At 43.5% G+C, this 26,820-nt stretch overlaps 1 pseudogene; it reads left to right on the top strand.

The window, feature by feature from the left end:
- Window positions 1-9,708: 9,708 nt before the first annotated feature.
- LOC118881656 overlaps window positions 9,709-26,820 on the top strand; it is a 116,158-nt pseudogene continuing 99,046 nt past the window's right edge.

Genomic DNA, 26,820 nt, shown 5'->3' with positions numbered 1-26,820 from the left:
AAAAAGAAGGAAACATTGCAGGGCAAGAAGCTCTAGATTATCAGTACATGCAGACAAAAGACCCAAGGAAACCCAAGCACTGAGCCTCGCTCTGGAGCCACACTGTCTGGTTTTGGTTCTCAGCTTCGGCTGCTACCAACTCTGTAGTCGTAGGCAGTTATCTGACCTCACTGTGCCTCAGCTTGTGCATCCACAAAATGGGGAGAACAATAGTATCTACTTTGTAGTGCCTGGGAGAATTAAAGAGTTAATATATATGAGTACACAGTAAGTGCTAGATAGTAAGTGACTATTTTTGGCTGGACCACACAGACCAGGAATTATTTTCTTATTCCTGGAAGCAAACGCTAGCCTTGATTCTTTTACTTATATAAAACTAGTACATATTCATTCCGGACAATTTGGAAAACACAGATAGACCAATATAAGAAGAAAGAAAATCCTAATTTTAATCTCTCCCTGTGCCAGATAAACATTGTTAATGTTTTAAAGTATATCCATTTGGGTACTTCTCCTATAAACGTGCTTTTCTGTAACTGTGATTCCATTACCACATACTGCTGTGGTGGTGTATTATCAATACATTGGTGGTCCCCAGGGCAGCGTGCTTCCGGTACTTATACCTGTGTAGTCTCCTCCCCTGGCATCTGGGCTGGTCCCGTGACTTGCTTCAACCAATAGGATGCAGCCTAATGAGGCCGTGTCAATTCCAGGCGTCAGCCTTAAGAAAGCTGGGCAGCTTCTATCGTGGCTTTCTCGGGAGCTCTGGGCAGCCATGTAGGATGTATATGCTGTTGAGAAACCACATGGGGAGGAAGAGGCCTTGAGACTTCATGGAGAGACAGGCCCAGTCTGTCCAGCTTCCCGGTTGAGCCCAGCACCCACCTGACCTGCACTGTGAATGTACCCCCGCAAAAGACCACCAGAAAGCCCCCAGAAGAACCACCGGGCTGGGTCAAGCCTGGATTGCAGAACTGCAAAAATGCTTATAAATTACAATAAAAATTGTTGTTACTTTAAGCCATTACCTTTTTGGCGTGGTTTATTACACAGTAATAAATAACTGATAATTGTTCCATTTTATAGCTTGCATTCTAAAGCTTAAGATTAGACCATACTTCTATGTAATTATGTTATAGTTAACAGTGAGTTCTGGATAAGATTGACTGGGTTTTGATTCCAATTTCACATGTTAGCTATGACTTTGGGCAAATTAATTCACCTCATCTATAAAATGGACTTGATAAAAACCTCATTGATTTTTGGGAAAATTAAATGAGCTGATACATGTAAAGCACAGTGCCCGGATTATAGTTAGATATTAATAGATTTGTATTTCACCAAATCATTTCTTAATGGTCACGGTATGTCATTGCATGGGCATGTCATAATTTAGCCAATCTCCTGCTGGTGGGCATTTATGCTGTTTCAAATTCTTTTACTACTATAGAATATGCAGAGCAAAAATTCTCATTTCCATTTTTCAAAGGAGAAACAGAGTGAGGCTGAGAAAGTCCATGCTGAGGTCACACAGCAGAGCTGAGGTTAGAAACCTAGCGTTCTCATTCCTAGGGTGTTGATTGCTCCTGTACCCAGCTTGAGCATTTAGCAATCCACCTGCATGCAGTTTTTGTCTACTGCCTCCTGCATTGCATTATAACCCTGGAGTTTCCCTGGAGATTAGAGTTATCATAAGCAAGTAAAGATTTCTTGACATGCTAATTTTTGTAAGAAAGTAAACATTCTAAATTTCTCAATTCTGCTTGCTTCAAACTGGTGAGAGCATCTCCTGGTAAGGAGGGACTGAAATCAAAGATGAGAGATGGTGTTTTTATATGATTAAATGAACTCTACTTGACTGTTGACTTGTCTACTTCAACAGTCCTTCATTTGAATTTTAGTTCTGTTTTTCCCCAAGTATAAGATAAAAGGAAATTTACTTAACTCTCTGAGCCTCAGTCTCCTCATCTGCAAAATAGTGGTACTTATCCCTCCTCCCATCTCCACCTCCTACTCTCCTTCCATTGTTGTGACAATTAAAGGAGACAGTTGATGTAAAGTGTGTGACCCAAGTGCTCAAGACAGGATAATTAACATTGGATTCTTGGTATTAGTTAGGAAACCTCCACAGAAGGCTAAAATAACTTTTCATCTTTCTGACCTGAGAGAGCATAGCTCTGGGGATGGAAAAACATTTGGATCTGAAATCTGAACCTCTCTTTGTGCTCTTTGAGGTGTCAGGAAAGATGGGAAAAAAAGTAAAAATTATTTCTACAAATGGGAAGGCTTAGGGTAGATAGTTCATGTCAAGTCATCAGTGGATGAAATCCTGACTTCGGACACAGTTATTCACCTATCATAAGTTTCCTCTCACCAACGTCCACTTAACTTATGCATATGGTGCCCAATGTCATAATCATCTGTGAATGAGCAGGGTTGGTGAGAAGGAAGCAGGAGGCCATGTCCATGGTGGTTGCCACGGTGGCCCCAGAAGTGTTTCCATTCCATGGCTCTTGTTCAGTCTTCTCTGTCACCCTCTTCTTCTCCTTCAGAGGATGTCATTGTATCATTCAATGTCCAACCACTGCCAGGAGTAATTTCATCTTCATAGGAGTTGGACAGCCTTAAAGATGGTGAAGTATCCTAGTTCCATTCTTTCTAAAATGAATTTAGGTTGATAGACGGTCATTTTGGTAACATTTCATTCCATTTCTTCCTTTCTGAACCTTCCCTGACAGTTTGGTTGGCAAGGGGCTTAATCTTAAGTTCAGGGGCCAACAAAAGGCAGTTTTAACAAAGGCCTATGTTCTTTACTGAGATTAGCATCATTCATTGCTTTCTTCTTTCCTTCCTTCCTCTTGGCCTCTCTGCTTCCCTCCTTCTCTCCTTTCCTCCTTCTTTCTTTCTTTCTTCAGACATGTATTGGGCATTTTCCATGTGCCAAATCACACGTTGGATGTGGGGGAAATAGACTTCTACGTAAGGGACAGTTTCTGCCCTTCAGTTGCTCACAGTTTCAAAGAGGCGGAAAGCAAGTAAAAAGTAAATATTCATCATCTATTGCCACAGAATGCTGTGTAATAAACCACTGGCTTACAACAACAAGTATTTGTTCTCATGCTTATAACCTGGCTAAGGCTGGGCTCAGTTGGTCATCTGTGCTTTAGGTTTGCCAATCAGCTGCATTTTGCTCCAGGCTGAGGGCTCGGTTCCACGTCCATTCTCCACGTATTCGTTTTGGAGCCAGTCTGAAAGGTCAGCAATTATCCAGGGCATTCTCTTCCTGTAGTGGATCATAGCAGCACAAGAGTGCAAGCCCAATCATGCAAGCTTCTGCTTGTCTCACACTCACTAACATCCTATCGGCCAAAGTATGTCATGTGGCCAAGCCAGCAATAGTGGAGCAGGAATCTATTCCCCTTCACATACGGTAGAAGGCAAAAAGAGTGAATATTTGCTGAAAAATATTTCAGACCATCACAGGAGGGAGGAGCCAATAGATAGACGCAGCACAGAGCACTGGGCAGAGTACCTAAACCAGTATAACCAGGGAAGACATCCTAGAGGAGGTGAACATTCAGCTGAGCACTTAGAGTTTCAGGAAGTGAACTAGATGAAGGTATAGGATGGGATTGTCTGTTCAAGGCAGAAGGAGTTGCTCATTTAAACGATTCAGAGTTAAAGACTCCAGGGCCCTTTTGGTAGCTAGTGTTTTGAGCCCCTGTAATGTTATGGAACATCTTCTAAGAGATGTTCTTGGAAACAGATGCAAAGGTCAGATTCCCAAGGCATGTCTTATAGGACAGACGTTGAAGAAATCTGATAGCCAGAGGTGTGGGCCAGGCAGAGAAGGGTGCTAAGCAGAGATAGAACTAGTCATAACTGCATCTTTGAAGTTTACGTGGAAGCTGATGTGAATGATAAATAGAAGGGTGAGAACCTGGAATTGGGGAGACCAGTCAGGGGCCCACATTGACCTACAGGTGAGCAATGATAAAGGCTTGGAAGGGAAAGGGGAATAGGATGAGATATTTAAGAGATAGGCTGCCCAGGACATAAAGGATGGAGGAGAAGGGGGAGTTGAGAAAGACTTTGAGGCATCTCTTACTATCACGGTTACTCTAACTGATGTTGTCCTTGATTGAGTTACAAAGAGAAGCGAACACTCAGAAAGGAAAGCAATGATTACCAAAGGCATTGTAGAAGACTCGCTCCATTTCTTGTTTTTTCAGGAGAGTGATTGGGTGTGGGGGAAATGACTAAGGTTTTGGAGGCAGACACACAAGTGTCTGAATCTCAGTTCCATACCTACTGATTCTCTGACAAGTTCTTTACCATTATTCAGCAGCCCTTAACTTCACCACTCTGGGATTCAGTTTCCTCCTTGTAAAATAGACAAGATCTACTTAACGTGGTTATCATGAAATTAAACAGGACAGTGGATGAAAAGAGTCCTAGATCAGGCCTGACCAATAGTCAACTCTCAACAGACAGGTTAAGTGATTGACATGAATTAACTCATTTATCTTTTTCCAAAACCACTCTATGAGATAGGAAGTACTGTGGTCAGCGCCCTCAATTTACAGAGTAGGAAATAAAGCCCAGGGAAGCTATACAACTTGCCCAGGATTAGAGAACCCATTGGTGGGAGACCCAGGATTTGGACCCAGGGAGTCTGTCCAGAGATGGTACATCTATTCATCATGCACCATGGCCACCCTAGGACTTTCCAGTTGCTCTTTTTTTGCAGGTGAGTGAGTGCAGTTAATAATGGCAGAATGTTGGATCAAGGTCTGCATCAGAATCAGTGCAGTGAATACTACTCTGTGCTCTCTCTCCTCCCCTATGCTCCATCTTCATACTCCTTCTCCCCCGATCCTCATATAAAGCCCCAGGAGCTTGCAGATGACAGCACTTAACCAAAGTTGAACAGAGTAGGCTGACACCAGTCGGAATTTGGTGAATGAATGAGTGACATGAGAAAGCCTGGGCCCTGAAAGTTTCAGAAACTTGGCCTGAATCAAAAGTGTTGAAGCTGGGATTTGACCCGAGGTCTGCCTGGCTCAGAGCCTTGGACAAGTCTCAGGGCATTCACCCCCTATGTCTACAAGGCTGAGAATTACTGATGTCGCTGTTGTTTTGACAAGATCCGATTTTGTAGGAAGTTTTTGAAAACTTTTTTTCTGTAAAAGTTCATTTTTTTTTTTTTTAGTCATCACAGGGAGAACAAAGGATGAATGGAGGGAAGGCAGAGATGCTGCTCTGGAAACAATCACCGCCTCTCTCTTGCCTCCATAAATAAATGTTCTCATGTTAAACAGGCTTCCATTTTCTTGGAAGATGCTCAATCTATATTCAGACACAATGTGTTTGCACAAAAGCATTGTTTCTCAATGTTGATAAGGGAGCCACTAAATTTTGCGCTGAAGAACATGAGCTCTGGAGTCAGACAGACTCCTGGATTCGCCACTTAGTAGCTGGGGGACCACAGGAAAGTTACTTAACCCTTTGAGCCTCAGTTTACCCACTGGCAAGATGAAAGTAAACATAGTATCTACTTGATGTAGTTTAGCCTGATCCCAGATGCTCTGTAGAGAAGGGTCCATGTCCGTGCTTAGACCTGAATGATAAAAGGGAAGCTAGGACTCCTCGGAGGTGGAGAGCAATGGTGATCTTCAAGGTCAAGGTCAAGAAGAAGGAGAAACTTAAGGATAAGTACCAGGACTACAAGATCCACCCACTCCTTCCATTATAGTGATTCTTCTTTTGCTCCTTTGAATATTAGGGAGTTGTTGTGGGAAGATGCTACAAGTACCTTTGTGGGACCAAGGTACAGTCATTTAATGAGGGGCTGGGGCAAGAGGAAGTACAAACACCCCAAACTTTCCTACCATTTTTGACTTTTTCTTGATTCTGCATTCACTTGGTTGCTATAAACTTTTGATCATTCTCCAGAGTCCTGACAAAGTTGGTTCTGACAGCTTCTGCCTGTTTGTTGGTGTTTGTGGTGGAGGGCGGAGCTTGGTGCTGCTTGCTCTGCCATTTCACTGACGTCACTATTCACTCTGAATATTTTTGTTCATCTCTGCTGTCTCTCCCACCCTCTCTTTCCAAGCTTGCTCTAAAAGGGTGGAATAGGGCAACAAGGCAGTGGTTAAGAGCACAAATCTAAAGCCCAATGCCTGAGTCCAAATCCTATTGCCATCACTTCCACAAGCAGGTTACTTAACTTTACTGTGACTGGATTTCCTTATCTTTGAGAAAGGGGAGGATAGTAAAAGTTGTCATCTCCAGAGGCTTTCTTAAATAAAAATGATACAAATGAACTTATTTACAAAACAGAAACAGACTCACAGACTTAGAAAACAAACTGATGGTTACCAGGGGGGAAGGGTGGGGGAAGGGATAAATTGGGAGTTTGGGACTGACATATATACACTACTATATTTAAAATAGATAACCAACAAGGACTTACTGTATAGCACAGGGAACTCTACTCAATATGCTGTGATAACCTAAATGGGAAAATAATTTGAAAAAGAATAGATATATGTGTATGCATAACTGAATCACTTTGCTGTACACCTGAAACTAACACAACGTTGTAAATCAACTATACGCCAATAGAAAATAAAAATTTAAAAAAAAAGAATCAATGGCGGTGATCTCTATGAAATACTTAGAAGACTGACTAAGTAAAAGTTAGGTCCGATTTCCCAATTCCTCCTCTGTTTTCCTAAGATGCAAGAGAGGCTCTATCATTTCTCTCACCCAGATCCTGAAACCACAGTTATGTGGGCTCCCAATAACCAGTCTCCTTGGGAAATCCTTCTTATGATGATATAACTTCTTCCCGAAGAGAAGCAAAGCCTGCAGGAAGCTGAGCAGCAATACGCTGGTCCCCACAAATCAATGAGTCTCCCTCTGAGCAGCTTTATTTAATTCTGTTGAGTTCATTCATTCATTCCACAACTATTTGTTAACCACCATTATTTTTTGGCCCATGTTCTAGGTGCTGTAGTACAGAAAAGGCCTTATTTGCATAGCACTGGCGTCCTGGTACATAAAGATAGACTACAAACAAACAGAGCAGCAAATAAATATCCACCAGGAAATTCCAGATACTGAGGAGTGCTCTGTAGTGAAGTAAAATAGAGTGACATGTTGGGAGTGATTGGTTGGTTGTTTCGGAAAGAGTGGCCAGGGAAAGCACACCTGAGGAGGTGATATTTAGACTGAGATTTGAATGATTGGAAGGACTTAGCCATGACGAGATACAAAGGGTTGGGATTACAGGTGGAGGGAGCAGCTAGAACAAAGGGACCAGCGTGAGAGATAATGCCCTGGTACATACCCAAGCAGGTACCCTCATGGACTTCACATTCTAGTGATAGTAATAGACAACAGCCAAACAAACAAACATATAAGCAAGCTACTGCTGGATTATGATAAAGGTTATGAAGTAAATAGACGAGGTCATGTGAAAGAATGGGCAGGGGTCACTGTAGGTAGAGTCATTGGCGAAGATCTCTGGGAGGAGATGAGAATTTGAGCTTTAGGCTGGCACTCTGGATACCAGGTCCAGAGAATTAAGACTAATTCCAGATGCTTCTCACTGTAGCTTGAAGCTGTTAAATGTTCCTATTGCCCAGGCCAGCTCAATTCACCATGGAGGTCAGGGATATCAGTTGTCCCTAAAGAAAGAGACAGAAGGAAGGTAGGGAAATGGGGTGGATATTTCAGATATGCTACCTAATTAACCCGAGCTCCCTTGCAACCCTATGGGGTAGGTCAATACTCCTCTTTTACGTGGGAGGGTGCTGCACTCCAGAATGTTCTGAAGAGCCCGTTTCCCCAGCACTAGGAGGCAACAACCTTCTCTATTGGACTAACTCCCAGTCCCATGAGTTTGATGCCATCAGCAGGAATTTCTGAGAACACTGAGTGCACTCTCGCCTGAGCCTGCCTCTCTGCTAGGTTCCAGGATGATTTTCAGAGTCGGGCTGTCTCCGTGCTCCTTCCTTTTATCCTGGGGCCTCTGCTGGCTTCCTCTCTCTAACACTGCCCTCCTTCGCTGTTTTATCTCTCTTAGGTAATTTAATGTCACCAAGCCTCCTCTTCATAACACAGACCTTCGGCCCAGCTAGGGAGCCTCCACTTCCTTTGGAACATTCCCTCAGCAGAACAAGGTCCACTCTCAATAGTTTCTTGGATCCTGGCTGTGTCTCACTTTCAGATTTCCCCCGCAAAAGCCCACCTCCATAAAGGCTTTACTGTGAATCACCAGGTATTACACCATCAAGGAGAGAGAAATTTGCAAATGTGGGGCCTTGACAAAGGTTCCAGAACCTTCCAGACTTCTTGGCTATTATATATAGCCCTTTACTCCTTCTCTGAGACAGCCAGAAAAAGTTCCTTTGGATTCATGCCTCTAATATTATTTTTTCCTTGACTGTGAAGTTCTATCAATATAAACCTACTCTGCTAAAGAGGATACAGAAACAACTGATCTCTGCATAAAAGCCTGAGAATAAAAGGCCCCTTGACTCAGCCACGGGAGTTAGAGTTTCTATGGTATAATGAAGATAGAATTACTGTTGGAAGTATTTGGTCTTAAGTTCTATTTAAGAGTTGTGTGAGATAGATGACCCCTCTGCATCTCATATCCTCATATGTAAAAGAGAAATAGTGCACACCTCATAGGATTGCATGGGAGCTTGGGTTAATTAGGTAACAAATCTGAAATGTGCAGAACGTGGGGTATGATGAGCCCCATTCCCTCCTTTCTTCAGTGTCTCCCTTCAGGAGATACTGACACTCCTGACCTCCCTAAAACTGTCCTGGATTGGGCCATAGGAGCATCAGGCTACTAGTTAGAAACATCTAGAACTAGTCTTAATTCTCTAGACCCGGTATCCAGAGTGCCAAGTTACGGCTCAAATTCTCAGCTCTTCAAAAAGATCTTTGCTTATGACCCTACCTACAACACCACCCCACTCATTCTTTCACATGACTTCATCTATTTACTTTGCAACCTTTATCACAAGCCAGCATTATCTTGCTTTTGTTTATTTGGCTGTGGTCTATTGCATCCGCTAGGATGTGAGGTCCATGAGGGCATGGACTAGGTTATTTCATCCTTGTTGTGTCCCCAGTGTTAACACATAGTAGGTATGTTATGAATGTTGGATGAATAAATCATTGCTGGGATGAGGATGGGGGAGCCATGGACATCCACAGTTGTAGTCAAAAAGTTGAGTATGTTTCCATGTCTCTAGGCCTTTCTGGAATCTTTCATCCATTGCACCAAGTTCTTTGCTTGGATAGCTGCCTTGGTTTCTCTTCTTGGCTCCCAGTTTCCCACTGAGTCTATGACCCTGTCATAACCTGTGGCTGACTTGGCTGGGGCTCTGACACTCTCTCCAGGTGTTGTCATGGTCTTCCCTTAGGGAGCTGGTTCCTGAGCCCTGAACCCACAACACTATCTGGAATCCTGCAGTAGTTGGGGTGATTAAGTGGAAGAGCCCGATGTCATCTTGAGCACTTACATCTGTGACTTATCTGCAACCTGTTCCTTGCCAGTGGGCAACTATGGCCAGAAATCACACTTGAGTTTGGACACTACACATCATATTTCCCAACTGCTTTGATAGGATCAGTCTTAGGAGTAAATTCATGTCTTCTTTTTTCTCTTTCTTCTTCAACATTATGACCGTCGTCATCACTATCATCAGCAGCATCACCATCATTATCGTCACCAACATCATCAATATCATCACAACCATCACCATCATCATTGCCATCACCTGTATAGCACAGAGGTTAAGAACTTACTCTCCTTATCTACATTCAAATCTTGCTCCGCGACCAGCTCTGTAAACTTGGACCCACCACTGAACCTGTTGGGGCCTCACTTCCTGATCTACAAAGTAGGGATGATAATAATTTTACCAGAGGCTGTTGTTTCAAAGATCCAGTAAGAAATGCATGCCAAGCAATGAGCATAGTGTATATAGCACTATAACACCTAATAAGTGTTATTATTAATATCATTACCATCAATATCATCTTACTACCATTTATTATACATGAGCTTTTACTAGAAACCAGGTATTGAACTTTGCTGAGCTGTTTGCATTCATTAATTCATCCATGTAGAGAGAATGCCTGCTATGTGCTACGTATTATTCTGGACTCTAGAAGTATAGTAGTGAACACAACAGACATAGCTTCTGCTCTCATGGAGGTTATATCCAGTGAGAAGAATAGACAATGAACAACCTCACACCAATACTTTTATCTAGAAAAATCACTCCCATTTTACAGATTGGTAGCTTGGAGCGGTTGGAAGGATTGAGGTTCGGGTGCCCAGGCCCTATCCCCACCACTCCTGGCATCTTTCCTCATTCTGCCAAACCATGAGGTCAATGCCCACAGGATTCCTCACCTCAGGCTTGGCCAAATTACCTTCCTGGATCTGCCCCTAAAGATCTCCTTCTCTCCTGCTCCCTCCATCCCTCAGGGCACGCTTCTGGACCCAGAAATCCCTCTGGGCTGCTTTGGAATAGCGGCACCTCTGATGAGCATCTTACTTTCCTCCGATCATGAAAATATACAATTCCAGATTATCTGTCTCAGTGGGAACAGCCTGTCTCCTCGGTGAAGGACAATTTTCAGCTAAGTGCATCTTACTTAAGGCTCTAAGAATGGCAGTTAAGCAAATGCAGGAAGAGAAATGCACGTGAAAACTCTCCACTGAGAGCCCATGGCTAAATATATCAACTGCTGAGGGACGGTTTCCAGGTAATGGATCACAATCACCGCTCTCCAGTCACGGCGGCATCCAGGGCAGGGGCAAAAGGCTTCAGGGTTTGATTTGCTCTCATTGATTTTCTTTATAGATCAGTCTGATACTAGATGTTATAAGGTTAATTTTGGATGATTAACTCCTCCATATTGGGATATTTGATTTAGTTCTCCTTTCAGACACTTTCTCCCCATTGATTTTCAATATTGCACTTTCCAAAAGGGAGGTAGAAGGCTTCAGCAAAAGCCCATCAAGTAGAGGTTCCCCATGGCTGTCCAGTCTCCCACCCAAATATCCTTCCTGAGCAGGAGGAATAAGGTGTGGGCAGCTGGGGGAAACCTCTGCCTTGTGCAGGCCTGGGGAGGCAGCAGTGACTACTCACCCTGGATATACCTGAGCAGGTCCAGGCACAGGTGAACATGAGCAAGGATTTCAGAGTATGTTATGCCTGAGCTTGGAGTCCCACCTTGCCATTTACCTGCAAGTATAAGGGGTACTTGCTCTTTTGGAGCCCAGCATCCAGTTCCTCTTCTTCTGGAACTAGAACCCTCATCTCTCAATGTGCCATGCTCCCTCATACCCCCGGTCCTTTGCACTTGCAAAGCCTTTACTTTGAGTTGGGGAATCATCTCATTCCTCCCTCTTCTCAGTGCTTCCTGCCCTTAAACAACGGACACATGTCACCCTTTTCTTGATCATTCAGCACATTCAATCAGCAGCGAAACTGGGTTGAGTTTCCTAGTGTCCCTCCTCTGTGACCCACACTCCACCAGGCCAGTCCTAGCAGAGAGGGGGGAGAACAGCAGGAGAACAGACAATTACAAATCCACATCATAAGTATCAGAAAGACCTGAGTTCAAATCTGGACTTCCCAATCAACTCACTACGTATCCTTAGGCAAATTAACCCTTTTATCTCTCAGCTTCCTCATGCAGGAGCAGAATGGTGCAGGAAAGCATGGAGATAACATTTACCTTGAAGGCTAGTTGTGAGAATATGCATGCAGAAGCTCTCATCCCAGTAACAGGCACATAAAAGGCCTCAATAATAATAATATTGTTTAATATTAATAATTGTAATAATCATATTATGCAATAACATTATTAAATACAATAATAATTGTAATAATAGCAATAATAATAAATTATTGTGAAGATGATTATGATGATGATGATAATGGTGATGATTATAACAGTGGTGAAGCAGAAGGAATCAAAGGGCACTCTGGAAATAGCACATAGAAGGTGTATGTATCTGAATACGGAATAGGAGAAGGATGCTTAGTGCAAATGTCCGAGGAGAAATGATTCCTCAAATGAATTGAAAAATAAAGTAAAAACAGCAAAGGGATTGAGTCAAAGTGCTGGGTCAGGAGTCAAAAGAATTTCCTAAGCAGGGAGAAGGTCTTCTGCAAAGGCCCATAGACTAGAGAAAACATGTGCCAGGCAACCCGTCACCCAGCAGGGCCCCCTGGGTACCCTGCATAATTAAAACCTTCTTCCAATGTTTGAATCAAAATCTAACTCTTGCTCCTCACGCTGCCAAGTTCTCATTTCCAGCCGCTGGTATCATTCAGAACATATCAGACCTCCTTTCTGGAATCACCTTTCTGCTATCTGAACTCAGAACTGCTTCCCTCTAAGTCCCTCCTCTCCAGAGCAAAGATGTCCAGCTCCTCCGAACACTTCTTCTAGCTTTGAGTGACCTCACCCACCTGCTTGTCCACTGAACCTTTGCTTTTGACCTTGATTTCTTGCATATCTGTTGGGGGGAGCATTTAGTGAGCCACTTTCTCCTCATCATAACACGGGGGCAGCCATGGGTATCCTTGAAGGCAGTACCTCCACAGTGCACAACTCATCTCATACGATTGAGCAAAGATAGGCCACGCTACTTAAAGGCTTCAAAAAGGCCAAATTTGACCTGTGAATCTGTTAAGACTGTGTTTCTAAGCCCATAAAACTGGTCCCTCACTGCTCCCCCACTTCTAAATCATGCTGCCAGCCCCCATCCAGCCCTCCCACGTTAAGGGCTATTTGTGCTGAATAAAGAGTGTTTGCTTGGTTCCATCCAGCGCTTGTGAAATTGAGGTCATCTGGCTCCTAATCAGAGTTCAGACACCAGCCGGGAACTGTGAAGGATTGCCTCCCAAAGCATCATCTCAGAGGTGGCCCAGAGTGTAGGGAAGACAGCAGTAAATTGTGCACCCACGCAGGTGACGGTGGTGGAATGGACAGTGTGTTGGGGTCCAGGGATGGGAGTCAGAGGTCCAGGCTAGTCAACTAGGAGGGGAGTTTACAGCCAGCAAATATCTTACTGCCCAAGGTCACAGTTCTCATCACTGATAGCCTCAGCCTCAGGCACCAGCTACAGAATGCATTCCTGAGTGTAAGACAATCCCTTGAATGTACACAGATTTTGATTTGTCCCTGCACTCAAAAAAGCAGGTAAGTAAAACCCTAAAATAATTCCTAATTTCTAAAATTGTTCATGATGGTGTATGAGTAATAATTGTTTTTTACTGGCTGCCTCATAGAGAAGAGAGCTGATGACAATAACATCTGAAACTCACTTTGTCTTCTCTAAATGTCTCCTTTCTGGGAAACCAGCCCTTCTCCATTCTCTGTGCTTGTGATTTCAGTGGTGCTGAACCTTTCCCCTGGCTCGGAGAATGGGTACATGACTGAGCCCCGAACCTGTAAGGTCTGTAATCCTGGACATCACTGGAGCTATGAGTAATGAAGGTATCTCTCTTCCTTGTAATCTCTACTTTAGGAAGAATCCAAGTCTAAAGTTACAGGTGGTCATCTGTGTCTCTACTGGGAAAGAGCCCATTTGAGAATGAAGCCAATAAAGAAAGAAGCAGACCCAATAATCAGAAAGAGACTTACTAACACAGAACTTTGGAATCCAGCTGTTCCACACTTGAATGCGCCCAGTTCCTGAGTCACCAGTAAATTTCGATTTCAACTGAAGACTGATCCACTTGTGTTTCTGTTGCTTGCATCCAGAGGTTCCTAAGATACCACTCTTAAAATGAGGGGATCCAGAATATGGGAAAGCAGGGAATGGGAAGAGAGTTTGGAGGTGGGTGGGCAGCTAGATGCTAAACAAACATCGCTAAATTCTGAATTCAGTTTTTTAAAATGGCTGTGATATAAGTTCCTGGTAAGTTTGGAGTAACTGGAAAACACTTTAGACCCAGGTTTGACGATACTAAGATTTCAGTTATTTGTGTTTCTGCAATGTAACTTCTACCTTCTCCTCAAACCTTCATGAAAGTCTTCTATAAACACTCAACTAGGTTAATGGTTTGGGGCAAATCAAAGGTGGAAATAAAAGCTGCTTCAAAGAGCCAATGAACAAAGAACACCCAGGAGAGGTGAGATAAGATTTGTCTGAGCTTACGATTATATCAGATAGTAGTCCCCTAGGGATGTTAAAAGCTGTAAGAGAATGTCAGTCCTATGCTAACAATGAGGAAAAAAACCCCAGATAATCTGCATCATCTTATTTTTTGGAGGCCAACAGAGAGCTAAGGTTATAAGGAAAAAATAAGGTTACTGAATTTAGAAAGGCAACAAGCCCCTCTGAGGAGAGATAGAACCCACAAATGATTACATCTTTGGCAGAGCATGGGCAAGAAGGAGAGGTCACCATAAAAAAGAGTAAGAATTGATCAAAATTTTAAACATTCATAAGGACCACATCAGGGCAAGCATTACAGTTTAGAATCCTTGGGTGTTTCCTAGACCTAAGGGGAGTCTGGACCCAATGCTGGGATTTGTTCCATGGACCTCTAGTGTTTTCTCACTAGGACCCCTTCAGTGTCTCAAGCCTACAGGACCTGCCAAGGTCTAATTGTGGAACCAGAACAGCTGACGAAGCCATCTATGCTTTAGGCTCTCTGTGAGTACCAGATGGTGACCACCAGCCACTTGAGACAGGCATGAAACTCACCCAGAACATATACGTTATACTGATAGAAAGAAAAAACTATATTCTACTGTGAGAGGGGAAAGAATCTTTTCATGTCTCAGTCCCGACCTTCCTGTGTGTTCAAACACAAGACTAAAGTTGTGTGCCTTTGGGGAAGACAAGGTACAACCCACCTGTCACCTGGCTCTGCTTTCACACTGGGAAAATATCTACTGCCACTGGGGGAGGGGTAGAAAATCTACCCCTTCCATGCTGCACAAACACTAAGCAAAAGCCATCTGCTTTGGGAAAAGTAGCAGAAAATCTGCTTTATACAAAGCACAGTTTAGCTGCCATGGAGTAGAGGGTTAGAGGACAGGAGACCTACCAGTGCTCTAGACCCTGTTGGACAAAGGTTGTTTGTCACGGAGTGGGGGGAGCACTGAGAAAGTGTCACCCCCAAAGCTTAGGATCTATCTAGGACAAAGACTAGATAGAAGATCTGAGAAACTCCTTGCTCCATCACAGCCTTTTATGAGCAATGAAGTCAACTGCTGGGTGTAAGGTAAGACCACAGAGAAAGACTTCTTCTTTGGAGCAGGTATATAGGGCCTGCTGAGGGTGTAAGAGGGACACCAAGGAAAGCCCTTCAGAACCTTAGACCCCAAATTAAGTGTGAGGTAGTGGCTACTGGAGGAATTTGAAGACTGTGACATTGAAGTTAATTATAGCAATGATAACAAAAACAAAATCAAACCCAGTTCAACTATAGACTAGATTGACTCAACACCCAAAACTAAAGGCCTGACAAAAAAGGCAGGCCCATTTCCAGATATAAATATGATCCACTTTAGTCTCTCTTGTTCTTTAATGTACAGTATTCATAATTCAATAAAAAATTATGAAACACACAAAAAAGCCAGAAGAAAAAAAAGAAGACACATTGTCAAAAGATAAAACAGTCAACAAAACCAGTCTCAGAGATGGTGCAGATATTGTAACTCTCAGACAGGGACTTTAAAACTATAATTAATATATTAAAGGATCTAGGTGAAAGAGAACATGCATGAACAGATGGGGAATTTCATCAGAGATGGAAACTATAAAAAAGATGACATGAAAATGAGGAACATGATATCAGAGATGAATAAGAATGTTATGTCCATCCTTCTGATAGGCCTTCTTTCAACAGGCCTATCATTATAAAGGATGTAGCAGAGGAAATAAATAGTTCACTTAAGTGTAGGCTAATAGAAATTAATGAAGCTGGAAAAAATAGGGAAAGTAGTGAAGAAGAAGAAGGGGAAGGAGAAGAGGGAGAAAGAAGAAGAAGAAGGAGGAGGAGGAGGAGGAGGATGGGGAGGGGGAGAGGGAGGAGGAGAAGAAGAAGAAGAAGAAGAAGAAGAAGAAGAAGAAGAAGAAGAAGAAGAAGAAGAAGAAGAAGAAGAAGAAGAAGAAGAAGAAGAAGAAGAAGAAGAAGAAGAAGAAGAAGAAGAAGAAGAAGAAGAAGAAGAAGAAGAAGAAGAAGAAGAAGAAGAAGAAGAAGAAGAAGAAGAAGAAGAAGAAGAAGAAGAAGAAGAAGAAGAAGAAGAAGAAGAAGAAGAAGAAGAAGAAGAAGAGAAGAAGAAGAAGAAGAAGAAGAAGAAGAAGAAGAAGAAGAAGAAGAAGAAGAAGAAGAAGAAGAAGAAGAAGAAGAAGAAGAAGAAGGAGAAGAAGAAGAAGAGGGAGAAGAAGAAGAAGAGGGAGAAGAAGAAGAAGAGGAGGAAGAAGAAGGAGGAGGAGAAGAAGACGAAGGGGAGGGGAAGGGAGGAGGAGGAGGAGAAGGAAGGGGAGAGGCAGAGGAGGGAGGCGCAGGAGGAAAAGGAAAGTGGAGGAGGAGGAGGAAAGGAGGAAGATGGAGGAAAGCATAGTGGTCTTTGATTTTTCCAGGAAACAATTATTGATCATCTTGTTTCCTGGTCCAAAGCTATGCTTAAAGATTTCCCTAGAAGCCCTCACTCCCCTCTGCAAGTTTCTGGCCTCTCTGAAATCCAGTGCTTGCAGACTTAGTACTCTCTATCTGATAGGTAGAGTTTGCCATGCTCCAGGAGTGAGCTTGGGTGGCATGAACTTACAGATTCCAATATTATGGATTGAAATCTGGGAAATGTGATCTCCTAACTGCAATAATCAGTTTTGCTTCTTAGAAAGGCAATCTTGAAATCTCAATGGCTTCCAGGTCTGCAAGCCCATTGCAGTACAGCTGACCTAGCCTGGGTTCAGCTGGGTAGCTCTGCTTCAAATTGCAAGTCAAATAGGTGGGGATTGAGTTCAGTCTGCTCCATGTATCTTGTCCTCCTTGTACCAGCAGCCACCAGGGGTATGTGTCAAAGAAAAAAAATTCATGACACTTGTGGAAGATGGTAAGGCAACCTTTCTTCAAGATGGGCCATTGTTTTAGGTGTAACGAATACTGTAATGGAGTCTTGCAGTGGGAGAGAGAGATTGGATTCAACTCTGAATACAACAAGGAAAAGTGGGAATTTATAGCCAAGGAGCATGGTGGGAGGTCAGTGCATGGAAAATTACTAAGAGGAAACATCATGGGTAAGGCGTGTGGTAGGGAGGATTCTGGTGAAATGAAACTAACAGGATTCTTGCTGAAGGCAGGCCAGGCTGACCAGACATCACCTGAGTGATGGTGGAGACTGAGGAACCCAACTAGGTATGGAAGGTGATTAGATAAAGAGGATGGGGGATTATGACTAAACTGAGAGTGGGATTCCTACTAAAGCTGGGCAATGTAGAGACAAACACAGAAGTCCAAAAGCTGAGGACTAGTTGAAAAGTTCAGGGGATCCTGAGTAGAGCTTGGGCAAGGAGAGACTCACCAGAACACAGAGTCAGGCCAAAGCACACATGCATACTTAAGGCCTCTTTTTGTGTCATACATGAATATCTCTTTGGGCAAAGCAAGTCACATAGCTGAACTTTAAATCAATGATATGGGGAATTATACTCCTCCTATAGTGCTTTAAAAAAATCCAAACTCTTCCATTACCTATGCGAACTTAGATTAGTTGCTTAATCTTTGAGCTTCAGTTTCCTGCTCTAAAATATTGTTTCTGTGAACTTTAAGTGAGATAAAAATACAAAGCTCTTAGCCCACTGCCTGATAGTAGATGTGTATATATGTATTTTCCCCATCCTATGTATTCATTTAACAAATATCTGTAGTGGGATCCATTGACATAGAATTAAAAAAAAAACAAAAAGTATTGTTCTGCAAAGCTGCAGGACATTGGGGGGGAAAGTGAGAAATTTGAAGAATAATCTGTCTTTTAATGAAGAATGGTTTTGCAACACTCAAACACTCCTCCTGAAATTCAGATTTAATTAAACCTGTCAAGATGTTCCACACTGAGGCGAGGTAACAGGAAAAGGCAATGGTGCTCTTGAGATAAAATTACCTTGGAGATAAAAAACACTGTCCGGTCTGAAGGGGCATGGTGGTTTTGGGTCCCCAAGGTTCTAACGACAACAGTTTATCTCAGCTTATCCCTCTAGCGCAGGCTTGATATCTGGGAAGTGTTTTCAAGGCAGTTTTGCTGTGGAACATATTTAGCTGAGATTAGCACAAAGGGAAGGATTGTCTTGCGTAAACCGTGACCCAACATGGCCTCAGAAGTGCATTCTGGAGGTGTGAGTGGCTGGATCTTGGAAATGAGCACCACTCTTTTCTTCTAAATGGCAGAGATTTCAGTAGGTGCCAATACTGGATCTCTGGTTTTACGATCGACAGCAATGTGATGTTGCATTCAAGAACCAGGTTTTGGTTATTTTTAAGAATTTCAGCCTGAATTACTAAGGCATAGTAATCTCCAGCAATGGGAAAACCAGCTTCCTTGAAGGTGAAGATGAATTTCAGGTAGGGTTACCAGGCACAATATAGAATTTCCAGTTAAATTTGAATTTTAGGTAAACAAGAGATAATTTTTTAGTGATTAGTAAGTTTATACTAAAAGAAATTGTTGTTTACCTGAAATTCAAGTTTAACTGGGTGTTCTGAATTTTTATTTGGTAAATCTAGCAATCCTAATTCCAGGAGGAAAGGGATCCTAGGGAAAGGGAAGCCTGAACAGCTGAACAGGCACTAAGCTGTTATATGGGGATTGAAGGAATCACAGCACAGGCATCTAAAATGGTCTGGGAGAGTCAGGGAAAACTCTGATGGGCGTGCCGTTTAAGGAGAAACTCAAAAGATACAGAATTGTCCGGGTAAAATGTGAGCGTGAGTGTGGAGTACTGTGCAGGAGTGGTTAGTGAACGAGGCAGCAAGAAAATCATGCACAATTTTGTGGACATGAGAACCAGCATGGCATATTCAAGACATAGGAGTCATTTTTCTCCCACCTATATATGCTAGGCCATTGAGGAATTTTATTTTTATTTTTTAAAATTAATTAATTAATTGATTGATTAATTTTTGGCTGCGTTGGGTCTTCATTGCTGCGCGTGGGCTTTCTCTAGTTGCAGCGAGCGGGGGTTACTCTTTGTTGCGGTGCGTGGGCTTATCATTGCAGTGGCTTCTCTTGTTGCAGGGCCTAGGTTCTAGGCACGCAGGCTTCAGCAGTTGTGGCACGCAGGCTCAGTAGTTGTGGCTCGCAGGCTCAGTAGTTGTGGCGCATGGGCTTAGTTGCTCTGCGGCATGTGGGATCTTCCCGGACCAGGGCTTGAACCCATGTCCCCTGCATTGGCAGGCGGATTCTTAACCACCGCGCCACCAGGAAGTCCCATAGGAGTCATTTTGATGTGGAGGGATTGTAGAGTGAGGGAAGGGTGTGCTGGGAGGTAAAGAGGTAGACAGGGGCTAGATCCTGTCCAAGGATGTTCTTAGCAAAATTAAGGCATGGTTTCTAAGTGAAATAATTCAGATGGAGAAAGACAAATACTGTATGATACCACTTATATGTGGAATCTAAAAAATACAGCAAACTAGTGAATAAAACAAAAAGAAGCAGATTCACAGATACAGAGAACAAACTAACGGTTACCAGTGGGGGGGAGGGGCAAGATAGGGGTGGGGGAGTAGGAGGTACAGACTATTGGATGTAAGATGGGCTCAAGGATGTATTGTACAACACGTGGAATATAGCCAACATTTTGTAATAACTGTAAATGGAAAGTAACCTTTAAGAATTGTTTAAAAAATAAAAAACAGAAATACACCCACAGACATAGAAAGCAAACTTATGGTTACCAAAGGGGAAGGGCAGGGGAGGGATAAATTTGGAGTTTGGGATTAACATATACACACTATGTATACTATATATAAAATAGATAACCAACAAGGACCTACTGGTACAGGAAACTATACTCAAAATTTTGTAATAACCTATAAGGGAAAAGAATCTGAAAAAGGCTCTCTCTCTCTCTCTCTCTCTATATATATATATATATATTTTTTTTAATCTGAATTACCTTGCTGTACACCTGAAACTAACACAACACTGTAAATCAACTATACTTCAATTAAAAAAGAATTGTATAAAATTTTTTAAAAATTTAAAAATTAAAAAAAACATTAAGGCATGGCTCTTGTGAGCGCAATTAAGTACACTCACAGATGCCACCTCACTGATCCCCAAAACGACCTTGGGAAATACACAGTGTCTCACCTAATGTCATGCATCTACGGCCAGAGCCCAGCAGCCTCCGATGTACCAGTGTAGACTCAGCCCAGTGGAGATGTTCCACACCAAGTGGCACCAGCTCAACTCAGCCCCTCCTTCCTTGGTGAACTGTAAACGCAGAGAGCACGAGGAAACAGGCGGGGGCCCTAACCTCACTCACTTACCTTCCTCAGCAGGGTTTGGCAATCTTCCTGCCTTCTTAGGAGGCCTGCTGTGTATCTAAGAACCAGGGAGGCTGGGGAACAGTGTGAGTCCTTGGGTGATGGATGAATCTCTCTTGCACTTTATGACCCGGTATATTCTTAAAATCCATTTACAACAAGCTAAGTGATCTCTGAGTGTCTCTTCTTTAAATCTTGGGAGACAGACCTCCTGGATCATTACAGTCCCTGGGTTTTCTTGGCAGGCCAGCTCACTGAAATAAGAGTGGACTTTCTCACAGAGCAGCATTGTAAATTGGAGTTAAACTCACACATGTTCCTTCCTTTGATGAAGGAACTGACTAATTATACTCCACCCTAGACACTAGGCACAATATTTATTGGTTATTACCCTGAGCTTCTGATTCCTAACAACAGCGTGAGTATCAGATCTCTTGCAGCCCAAACTCCTCACCCAGCAGAGAGGGAGAAGATCAGCTGGAATTAATCTGGGTAAAGCTTAATTCAGTTTGATTTCCCCAATATTTTTGAGACCAAACCAAAGCACAGGACCAGAGGGGGTGACAGGGACTCAAACACAGTGCCCTTACTTCCTAATACAATTAAATCTTCCATTCTTTTTGACCATCAGAAGACTGGCTATCCCTTTTCTTTTCCAGTAAGGAAGTCTGGTGTCATTTATAGATCCAGACAGGAGAGTGTACCTGGCCAGTGCATCATGCCTCATAGCTGTTCTAAAGGTATTTTCAATGAATACATGTTCACGAGTGAATTTGTGACACTGTCAGGGAGAGAATGAAAAAACAGGGAAAGGTAAATTTGGTCTGAGGTAGCTGACCTCTAATAAACTACTGCCCAGGTCATAGTCCAATAGGTTTGGGGACCTGGATCCAAGCTAGTGTTGATATTAGAAAGCAGTGGGAAGAAGTGTTTTGGCAGCACTATGGTCCAAGGCTCCACTGTTGGAGCAGATTTGCAATAAATAGCACCCAACTCAGTACCACGTAACCTTGGGGAAATTAACTATATACACTGCCTGGTCCTCAGTCTCCCTGTGTGTACAATGGGCATCATGATATCACCCACACCATAGAGTTGGTCATTCCGCAAATGTTTTTTGAGCACTGACTTTGTTCATAGCGTTCTTGGCAGTGAAGATGTGGCATAGAGCAAGATAGAATAATTCCTTACTTCCCACCCCCAGTTGCTTGCATTCTACTATGGGAGACAGATATAAACAACTAAACCAATGAATAAACTTTACTGTGTTATGGAGTGCTAAGCACTGTTAAAGGCAATAAAAGAATATAATGTGATTGTGATGAGGCTGGATGATGTCCCACTAAATTGGGATCATCAGGGAAGTCTTCTCTGAAGAGATGATATTTAGCTTGAGTCTAAGATCATGATAAGAAGGCAGCTTTTTTTTTTTTTTTTTAAAGTAGAGGGAAGGATTATTTATTTATTTATTTATTTATGGCTGTGTTGGGTCTTCGTTTCTGTGCGAGGGCTTTCTCCAGTTGCGGAGAGCGGGGGCCACTCTTCATCGCAGTGTACGGGCCTCTCACTATCGCGGCCTCTCTTGTTGCGGAGCACAGGCTCCAGACGCGCAGGTTCAGTAGTTGCGGCTCACGGGCTCTAGAATGCAGGCTCAGTAGTTGTGGCGCACGGGCCTAGTTGCTCCACGGCATGTGGGATCTTCCCAGACCAGGGCTCGAACCCGTGTCCCCTGCATTGGCAGGCAGGTTCTCAACCACTGCGCCACCAGGGAAGCCCAAGAAGTTAGCTTTTTGAAGTGCTATATAAAGAGCATTCTAGGAAGCTGGTGCAAATGCTCTGACAATGGAAGAATTAGTATGTTTTAGGATTAAATGAAATTATGCATGGAGAATATTTAGCACAGTGCTCAGGACATGATAAATATAAGCTGAAGAGTAGCTGTGATCATGATGAGGATGAAGATGAGGAGGAGGAGGAGGAGAACGAGCAGATGGGAGAGGGTTATGAATTAGCACTAGAGTCTGGCCATGGCAACAGGAGTCCATCTCTCTGGAAAGAGACAGCAAGAACCAGTCTATGTGTGCTGTTGTTCAGAGCAGATGCATAGACAATTTTGGCGAGATAGATAATAAAGCTTCCACTTGGTTTACAAACTTTTCCTGAGCTCATCCGATAGTTATACCTGAACCACAGGATTGGGGGACAAGGGGGCTCCTCATAGCCCTTCTCACTCTGGTGAGTTCTGGCCCTGAAACCAGGTGGAGTCGAAGCTACAGGTTGGAGGTATTGCTTTCTGCAGTTGAGCAGAGCTGGGACAGCAGGAGCCAACACTTCCTGCCCTTGATTTACCAGTCTAATTCACAGCCCAGGGAACCTTCATTCCGCACACTTCAGAAGCTCTGGCAGCCTAGCCCCAGCTCAGAGGGAATCCAGAGCTGAGTTTATAAACATGCAGGTACCTACAGAGAAACTGGCAGAGAAGTACTGTTGCTGAGCGTGTCTTCATCTTGGATCTTTGCTGCAAATACTCTGGTGCCAGATCTCATTACTGCTCCGAGAAGGTCCTTGAAAGGGTTGCCTCTTCCCCAACACCTCCTTCTAAGTGGGCTCAGACTTTTGTGGTGCCTGCTGCATTGCCCCTGACGAAGGGACATTTATATTTGATGGTGTTGGGATGAATTATGCTCACACTTCACTGGACACAGATTTAATGAGGAGATTTCTTTTCTGTTCCTTGCTTTGGCTTTTAATGGATTCTAGCCTTTGAATTAAGCATTGGATCAGCAGCTTGATGTTGCAGGAGAGAGAAAAACTGTCCCTCCAACTAGGGACTTGGAGGTGGCTGTTTGGAAGTCAGCTCCATCTCTAGGTTTGCTCCACCTGGACCTTATTTCTGGGTCTCGGGTGAATCCAGTGATGAGGTCCTCCATTAGGGTCAGAGAACAAAGTTCATGCTGAGCAGGAGAGGAATAAAACTAGAGCTCTAAGAAAAGGGATGACCCAAAGTTCATGATAAGCCATAGCTGAAGAAGTACAATTCTGAAGGAAAACTATGGAGCTGCAAATAGAAAAGTTTTCAGGGGCTCAGAAACTGGGATGGTTACTGCACAGCCTCTGTTATCTGTCTTAATCTGTTATCAATAGCTTGATTTTTTTTCTTCTAAGGAAATAACTTCTCTATTTCAAACTGATATGGTCCAAGGAGGGGTTGACTGCCTCCCTGCCTCAAAAAGTGGACTAGCCAATCAGAGCCTTACATCACTTTGGGTAGATAATTGATTCAGGTGTGGGCACATTACCCAAAACTACGATCAGTCTTGGGATGCTTGCCAGAAATTATGGAAAGAAGATGCTTTTTCTTTGCTCTCTGCAGTTGCTAAGTGGTAGAATACACGTCTATGGAGCTCTTGTGGAACGCCACGTGGAGAGGACTCTGGACATAAGTAACTGGTCAAGAGCAAATAAAGCATATCTCAGAGAAATAAAGGCCAATACTGAATGTACATGATATTATTTGAGTTCCTGGATCCAGCCATACATGAAGCTAATTATAAACTAATACATTGCAACTTTTTAAAAAATATTTTGGGGCTTCCCTGCTGGTACAGTGGTTAAGAATCCGTCTGCCAATGCAGGGTACACAGGTTCCAGCCCTGGCCTGGGAAGATCCCACATGCCGTGGAGCAGCTAAGCCTAGAGGCCACAACTACTGAACCTGCACTCTAGAGCCCACAAGCCACAACTACTGAGCCAACGTGCCACAACTACTGAAGCCTGCGCACCTAGAGCCTGTGCTCTGCAGCAAGAGAAGCCACCACAATGAGAAGCCTGCGCACCGCAACAAAGAGTAGCCCCTGCTCGCCGCAACTAAAGAAAGCCCGCGTGCAGCAACGAAGACCAAACACAGCCAAAATAAATAAATAAATGTATTTAAAAAAATATTTTGAGCTGGCTTTGTTTCCTTTAAAAAAGAAAGAATCTTCACTTATACGCAACCTGAGAGGAAACCAAAAAGATCAGGAAAAGAGCTTAAAGAAGTTCAAGGAGAAATGGGTCAGAACATAGTAGGGAATGAAGAACTATTTTTATGGGGTGCTGGTATTTGGCATGAAGCTAAATCTTTTGCTTGTAGATAAAGGGCTGATCTGGCCATGTCTCAGTTCCTGTGTCCTTCTTGTCAGAGCCAGAGCTTGGAACTATAATAAGAGCAAAATTTTTGCTGTGAAATCGCTCCATATGAAAATAGAAAAAAATTGGAATCCGTTTATACTGTACAGGAAATTGAGCCAAGAGTTAAATAGGTTTGAAGAGTTAGTTCCAGAAATAATTTCTCCATGAAAATACAGCAACTTTATTAGAATCTTGATTATAATAGTTAAATCATCCCCTTGTTTTAATACTTACGATGGTCTCAATCACACTTACAATGAATTCTGAAGTCTTTTTCTAAACAGTACATGATCTGGCTCTTGCCAGCCTATATGATGACATGATTTACATCCCCTTTCTGCCTAAATAACCTCAAGTCACAACAGCTTCTTTCTGTTCCCTAAGAGTCAAGCTGATTCCTCTCCTCTGTGCGTGCTGTCACCTCTGCTGGAATGCTGGTCCTCATCCTCATTCTGTTCTCAGGGAAAGCACCACCCCTTCAGAGAAGCCTCCTCTGAACAGCCCATCTAAGATAATCCCCTCCGTCACTCCCTGTTCCACTGGAATGTCTTCACAGTGTTCTTCATTATCTGAAATCATCTTATTTATTTATTTATTTATTTATTTATTTTATTTTTGGCTGTGTTGGGTCTTCGTTTCTGTGTGAGGGCTTTCTCTAGTTGTGGCAAGCGGGGACCACTCTTCATCGCGGTGCCCGGGCCTCTCACCATCGCGGCCTCTCTTGTTGCGGAGCACAGGCTCCAGACGCGCAGGCTCAGTAGTTGTGGCACTTGGACTCCGTAGTTGTGGCTCACGGGCTCTAGAGCACAGGTAGTTGTGGTGCAAGGGCTTAGCTGCTCCGTGGCATGTGGGATCTTCCCAGACCAGGGCTCGAACCCACGTCCCCTGCATTGGCAGGCGGATTCTTAACCACTGCGCCACCAGGGAAGCCCCATCTTATTATTTGTTTCCTTGCTTATTTCTGTCTCTCTCAATAAACTGTAAAGTCCCTAAGATCAGGGGGCCTGTGTTCTTGCTCACTGCTGAAACCCAGTAGGTATTCAGCAAATGAATTCCGACCTCACATCCCAGCCAGAGGTGACTCACTCTCCACCAATATCCATTCTTCCTGAGTTTGATTTAAGGTACATGCTGCCTGGGTAGACACTGCTTCCAGGATCCCTTTTCAAGGAGGGGCTTGCTGCCCAGCTGTGGGGAGGGCGGTCAGTAGGCAGGTTTTATAACAGTTCCTTCAAGGTCTTCCTGTTCTCACCTGAGTTTGTGCCCTTCCTGGGGTAGCGTGCATCTAGCAACTGAGGGAGGCAAGAGTATAAATGTACAGACATCTCAGCCCATCATGGGTCGACTATGATGGGCAATTCTTTTTTTTTTTTTTTTTCCATAAATTTACTTATTTATTTATTTTTGGCTGCATTGGGTCTTCATTGTTGTGCGCGGGCTTTCTCTAGTTGTGGCGAGCAAAGGCTACTCTTGGTTGCGGTGTGCGGATTTCTCATTGCGGTGGCTTCTCTTGTTGTGGAGCACAGGCTCTAGGTGCGTGGGCTTCAGTAGTTGTGACATGCAGGCTCAGTAGTGGTGGCTCGTGGGCTCTAGAGCGCAGGCTCAGTAATTGTGGCCGATGGGCTTAGTTGCTCCGCGGCATGTGGGATCTTCCCAGACCAGGGATCTAACCTGTGTCCCCTGCACTGGCAGGCAGATTCTTAACCACTGTGCCACCAGGGGAATCCTCTGATGGACAATTCTTACTCCAGATTTTCCTACCAGGTTGGCCAAGGCATCACAGTTTGACTTCTCTCTGCCTAATCCTGCTTCATACTTCCTTCTACGGGTGTTGATCCCTAAGGCCCATCTTCCACCCCAAACACAGTCTCGGCACCTGCTGTTGGAGACTCAACCTGCAATAACACTCAGCTACATTGACATTACCCCTCATCCCTTGCAACTGGAGGTGACCAGATGAGCAAGTTCTTGTCTATGGAAATGAGGTATAACATTTCTGTCTTATTTCTTAAAAGCTAATTGCCTGCCCTTCTCTCTTCCTCTCTTTTAGGGGCTGCAACACAGACATGATGGTGCCTAGCAAGCTTTGACC

This window comes from Balaenoptera musculus, chromosome 15, assembly GCF_009873245.2.
Source record: "Balaenoptera musculus isolate JJ_BM4_2016_0621 chromosome 15, mBalMus1.pri.v3, whole genome shotgun sequence".
NCBI lineage: Eukaryota > Metazoa > Chordata > Mammalia > Artiodactyla > Balaenopteridae > Balaenoptera > Balaenoptera musculus.
The sequence above is the reverse complement of the archived record's forward strand: the minus strand, read 5'-3'. Positions and strand labels throughout refer to the sequence as shown.